Consider the following 6,328-nt stretch of genomic DNA (forward strand, 5'->3'; position numbering starts at 1 on the left):
GTGTCTCTTTTTCTGGTTACTGGGTTACCCTTCTTTTCTTTGGTTACTCCTGGTTACTTTTGGTTACTAGAGTATATACTTATGAAACATGTATTGAAAATAATTTCAGAAAAATACATGTCTCTTTTTCTGGTTACTGGGTTACCCTTCTTTTCTTTGGTTACTCCTGGTTACTTTTGGTTACTAGAGTATATACTTACGAAACATGTATTGAAAATAATTTCAGAAAAAAACGTGTCTCTTTTTCTGGTTACTGGGTTACCCTTCTTTTCTTTGGTTACTCCTGGTTACTTTTGGTTACTAGAGTATATACTTACGAAACATGTATTGAAAATAATTTCAGAAAAAAACGTGTCTCTTTTTCTGGTTACTGGGTTACCCTTCTTTTCTTTGGTTACTCCTGGTTACTTTTAGTTACTAGAGTATATACTTACGAAACATGTATTGAAAATAATTTCAGAAAAATACATGTCTCTTTTTCTGGTTACTGGGTTACTCTTCTTTTCTTTGGTTACTCCTGGTTACTTTTGGTTACTAGAGTATATACTTATGAAACATGTATTGAAAATAATTTCAGAAAAAAACATGTCTCTTTTTCTGGTTACTGGGTTACCCTTCTTTTCTTTGGTTACTCCTGGTTACTTTTGGTTACCAAAGCATTATACTTATGAAACATGTATTGAAAATAATTTCAGAAAAAAACATGTCTCTTTTTCTGGTTACTGGGTTACCCTTCTTTTCTTTGGTTACTCCTGGTTACTTTTGGTAACCAAAGCATTATACTTATGAAACATGTATTGAAAATAATTTCAGAAAAATACATGTCTCTTTTTCTGGTTACTGGGTTACCCTTCTTTTCTTTGGTTACTCCTGGTTAGATTTTGGTTACCAATGCATTAGACTTATAAAACATGTATTGAAAATAATTTCAGAAAAAAACATGTCTCTTTTTCTGGTTACTGGGTTACCCTTCTTTTCTTTGGTTACTCCTGGTTACTTTTGGTTACCAAAGCATTATACTTATGAAACATGTATTGAAAATAATTTCAGAAAAATACATGTCTCTTTTTCTGGTTACTGGGTTACCCTTCTTTTCTTTGGTTACTCCTGGTTACTTTTGGTTACCAATGCATTAGACTTATAAAACATGTATTGAAAATAATTTCAGAAAAAAACTTGTCTCTTTTTCTGGTTACTGGGTTACCCTTCTTTTCTTTGGTTACTCCGGGTTACTTTTGGTTACCAAAGCATTATACTTATGAAACATGTATTGAAAATAATTTCAGAAAAAAAACATGTCTCTTTTTCTGGTTACTGGGTTACCCTTCTTTTCTTTGGTTACTCATGGTTACTTTTGGTTACTAGAGTATATACTTATGAAACATGTATTGAAAATAATTTCAGAAAAAAACATGTCTCTTTTTCTGGTTACTGGGTTACCCTTCTTTTCTTTGGTTACTCCTGGTTACTTTTGGTTACCAAAGCATTATACTTATGAAACATGTATTGAAAATAATTTCAGAAAAAAACATGTCTCTTTCTCTGGTTACTGGGTTACCCTTCTTTTCTTTGGTTACTCCTGGTTACTTTTGGTTACCAAAGCATTATACTTATGAAACATGTATTGAAAATAATTTCAGAAAAATACATGTCTCTTTTTCTGGTTACTGGGTTACCCTTCTTTTCTTTGGTTACTCCTGGTTACTTTTGGTTACCAATGCATTAGACTTATAAAACATGTATTGAAAATAATTTCAGAAAAAAACTTGTCTCTTTTTCTGGTTACTGGGTTACCCTTCTTTTCTTTGGTTACTCCTGGTTACTTTTGGTTACCAAAGCATTATACTTATGAAACATGTATTGAAAATAATTTCAGAAAAATACATGTCTCTTTTTCTGGTTACTGGGTTACCCTTCTTTTCTTTGGTTACTCCTGGTTACTTTTGGTTACCAATGCATTAGACTTATGAAACATGCATTGAAAATAATTTCAGAAAAAAACATGTCTCTTTTTCTGGTTACTGGGTTACCCTTCTTTTCTTTGGTTACTCCTGGTTACTTTTGGTTACTAGAGTATATACTTATGAAACATGTATTGAAAATAATTTCAGAAAAATACATGTCAATTTTTCTGGTTACTGGGTTACCCTTCTTTTCTTTGGTTACTCCTGGTTACTTTTGGTTACTAGAGTATATACTTATGAAACATGTATTGAAAATAATTTCAGAAAAAAACATGTCTCTTTTTCTGGTTACTGGGTTACCCTTCTTTTCTTTGGTTACTTCTGGTTACTTTTGGTTACCAAAGCATTATACTTATGAAACATGTATTGAAAATAATTTCAGAAAAAAACATGTCTCTTTTTCTGGTTACTGGGTTACCCTTCTTTTCTTTGGTTACTTCTGGTTACTGGTGGTTACTAGAGCATTATACTTATGAAACATGTATTGAAAATAATTTCAGAAAAAAACATGTCTCTTTTTCTGATTACTGGGTTACCCTTCTTTTCTTTGGTTACTCCTGGTTACTTTTGGTTACCAAAGCATTAGACTTATGAAACATGTATTGAAAATAATTTCTGAAAAAAACATGTCTCTTTTTCTGGTTACTGGGTTACCCTTCTTTTCTTTGGTTACTCCTGGTTACTTTTGGTTACTAGAGTATATACTTATGAAACATGTATTGAAAATAATTTCAGAAAAAAAAACATGTCTCATTTTCTGGTTACTGGGTTACCCTTCTTTTCTTTGGTTACTCCTGGTTACTTTTGGTTACCAAAGCATTATACTTATGAAACATGTATTGAAAATAATTTCAGAAAAAAACATGTCTCTTTTTCTGGTTACTGGGTTACCCTTCTTTTCTTTGGTTACTCCTGGTTACTTTTGGTTACCAATGCATTAGACTTATGAAACATGCATTGAAAATAATTTCAGAAAAAAACATGTCTCTTTTTCTGGTTACTGGGTTACCCTTCTTTTCTTTGGTTACTCCTGGTTACTTTTGGTTACCGAAGCATTATACTTATGAAACATGTATTGAAAATAATTTCGGAAAAAAAACATGTCTCTTTTTCTGGTTACTGGGTTACCCTTCTTTTCTTTGGTTACTCCTGGTTACTTTTGGTTACCAATGCATTAGACTTATGAAACATGCATTGAAAATAATTTCAGAAAAAAACATGTCTCTTTTTCTGGTTACTGGGTTACCCTTCTTTTCTTTGGTTACTTGCGGTTACTTGCGGTTACTAGGGTATTATACTTATGAAACATGTATTGAAAATAATTTCAGAAAAAAAACATGTCTCTTTTTCTGGTTACTGGGTTACCCTTCTTTTCTTTGGTTACTTCTGGTTACTGGTGGTTACTAGAGCATTATACTTATGAAACATGTATTGAAAATAATTTCAGAAAAAAAACATGTCTCTTTTTTCTGGTTACTGGGTTACCCTTCTTTTCTTTTGTTACTGGTGGTTACTAGAGCATAAACCTATGTACTGAAAGTAATTTCAGAAAAAAAAACATGTCTCTTTTTCTAGTTACTGGGTTACACTTCTTTTCTTTGGTAACTTCTGGTTACTTGCATTTACTCCAGGTTATGTTCAGTTACTAGAGCAAATACCTCTATATTTTGATGAAAATGAACAGTATATATTATGGTGAATGTGTTACACTTCTGTATTACTTTGGTAAGCATGTGTACTTGGTAAATACTTGTATATACATTCATTTACATTTATTATTACAAGAAAAAACTGGTCATCATTTCTGTTTATAAATTCTTTAGCATACTCACTATAACTTGTGATAATCCAAGCCTATATATACTTTTTGTATAAGATTATAAGTGTTTTGCAAAAGACAAGAACATGTCTGCATCCTAATCCTAGTTATATTTAAGGAAACAGTGCAGTGGTCATCTGAACTTAGATTAAAGTAATATGGGGAAATCATACTCAGTGGTTCTTTATATTGGATGTACAAACTGAGGAGGATACTGGTGTTTTTAAGAAATGAAACATCTTTCATTTTTGGTGTCCATGGGAAATGAACGGCAGAATAGAATCGGCAAACCGTGAATCACGCTAATATATTTTGTATAATGTGCCAATCCTATTCTGTTGTTCATTTTGCATGAGCATCCAAAAAACTTTCATTTCATTTATTGACATTTCATTTCCTCTCCATTTGTAAACAAGATTATATTTTAAATTTTGTTGCTAGAAAAGCTGCCAGGAGCGTAGACAGGTATACGCAAATATGCGTAAACGTATAAATAAAATAGCCCCCAAAATGCAATAAATATTGATGCCTATACTCATATCAGCGATTTTTTTCCTTCTTTAATAGGGTCCGTAAAACGGACCCTTTCCCAATTGAAAATAATGACCATTTTTCCCAATTTCAGACCAAATTATTCCCAAAAATGACCTACACCCGACATCATGAAATTCGCTGATTATAGAAAATATGTTCCGAATTTTAATCGAGTGTTCGCTAATTTTGACCAAAGGGCAAATATTCAGTTAAAATTCAGAACATGTTCTCTGTCATCACAAGCGCGAATTTAATCAATCGCACCATGCATTGTTTTCGGTAACCGGTTTCCACGATCTTTTTCTGTAGAACCAGTGACAAACTGTGCGAACAATGAGTCACAACAGCAAATATAATGTTCAAAGGCTAACAAAATCCAAGCTTGCTGGCTGCAAAAGCCTTGTGGAGTTCCAGCGATTTTTTTTGCCATTTTGGGAAAGCGTCCGCGTCCGGACGATTTGGGAAAAATAGCGTCGTTTTCATCCTAATTGGGAATTTTGTGTAACAAAATTACAATAACCCCTTTCCTGGATTTAATTGAGTTACACTAGAGCTAGTGTTCTGATCATCACAACATGATACAGTGGCCTGACTCTGAGATAACGATGGTTGTTCTAAAGGCACACACTCTGGCACAAATTCAACCGGAGTTACACTTACTTGTAAGAGTTCTCCTGACTCTGACATGAAAACGACACCGATGTCGACCATTCAACGGACGTTTCCTCAGTCAGAACAGGCTGTGAAGATGCCCGTGAGAATCTGAACTCCACAAGGCTTTTGCAGCCAGCAAGCTTGGATTTTGTTAGCCTTTGAACATTATATTTGCTGTTGTGACTCATTGTTCGCACAGTTTGTCACTGGTTCTACAGAAAAAGATCGTGGAAACCGGTTACCGAAAACAATGCATGGTGCGATTGATTAAATTCGCGCTTGTGATGACAGAGAACATGTTCTGAATTTTAACTGAATATTTGCCCTTTGGTCAAAATTAGCGAACACTCGATTAAAATTCGGAACATATTTTCTATAATCAGCGAATTTCATGATGTCGGGTGTAGGTCATTTTTGGGAATAATTTGGTCTGAAATTGGGAAAAATGGTCATTATTTTCAATTGGGAAAGGGTCCGTTTTACGGACCCTATTAAAGAAGGAAAAAAATCGCTGAGTTCAGATTCTCACGGGCATCTTCACAGCCTGTTCTGACTGAGGAAACGTCCGTTGAATGGTCGACATCGGTGTCGTTTTCATGTCAGAGTCAGGAGAACTCTTACAAGTAAGTGTAACTCCGGTTGAATTTGTGCCAGAGTGTGTGCCTTTAGAACAACCATCGTTATCTCAGAGTCAGGCCACTGTATCATGTTGTGATGATCAGAACACTAGCTCTAGTGTAACTCAATTAAATCCAGGAAAGGGGTTATTGTAATTTTGTTACACAAAATTCCCAATTAGGATGAAAACGACGCTATTTTTCCCAAATCGTCCGGACGCGGACGCTTTCCCAAAATGGCAAAAAAAATCGCTGCATACTGGATTAGGCACAAAAACTAGAAAACGCTGCAAATCAAAAAGTTAAAGAATGAGTTTTTATTAAAAAAAAAAACCTCTTGTTACTTCTTGTATTAACCTGAATAAAATGTTTTCTATTATTCACTTGGTATAAACTATACAGTACAGTGAGAAACAATTATTGCATGACAGTTTTTGTTTTATCATTGTTTTCAATTAGTATCTGAATGATGATTTACAACCGGGAAACTTCAAAGATGTCTTTGACGGCACGTCAGACAAGTAAGCGTCAAGTAATAAGCTTCAGATGTTAAAACTGTTACAAGGAGTGTACAGGTTCCCTTCTAGGTATACATGCAGTAAAGCTATGATTTAAGGGTCTGACCAAATATTGTGAATTTCATCAGGAAATATATCATACTTTTAATGTAGACCTACACCATGTTTTATCTCAGAAATATTTCAAAGTTAACTTATGTGTAACAAAAACCTTGAAACTTG

Source organism: Mercenaria mercenaria, chromosome 8 (genome assembly GCF_021730395.1).
Source record: "Mercenaria mercenaria strain notata chromosome 8, MADL_Memer_1, whole genome shotgun sequence".
NCBI classification, from domain to species: domain Eukaryota; kingdom Metazoa; phylum Mollusca; class Bivalvia; order Venerida; family Veneridae; genus Mercenaria; species Mercenaria mercenaria.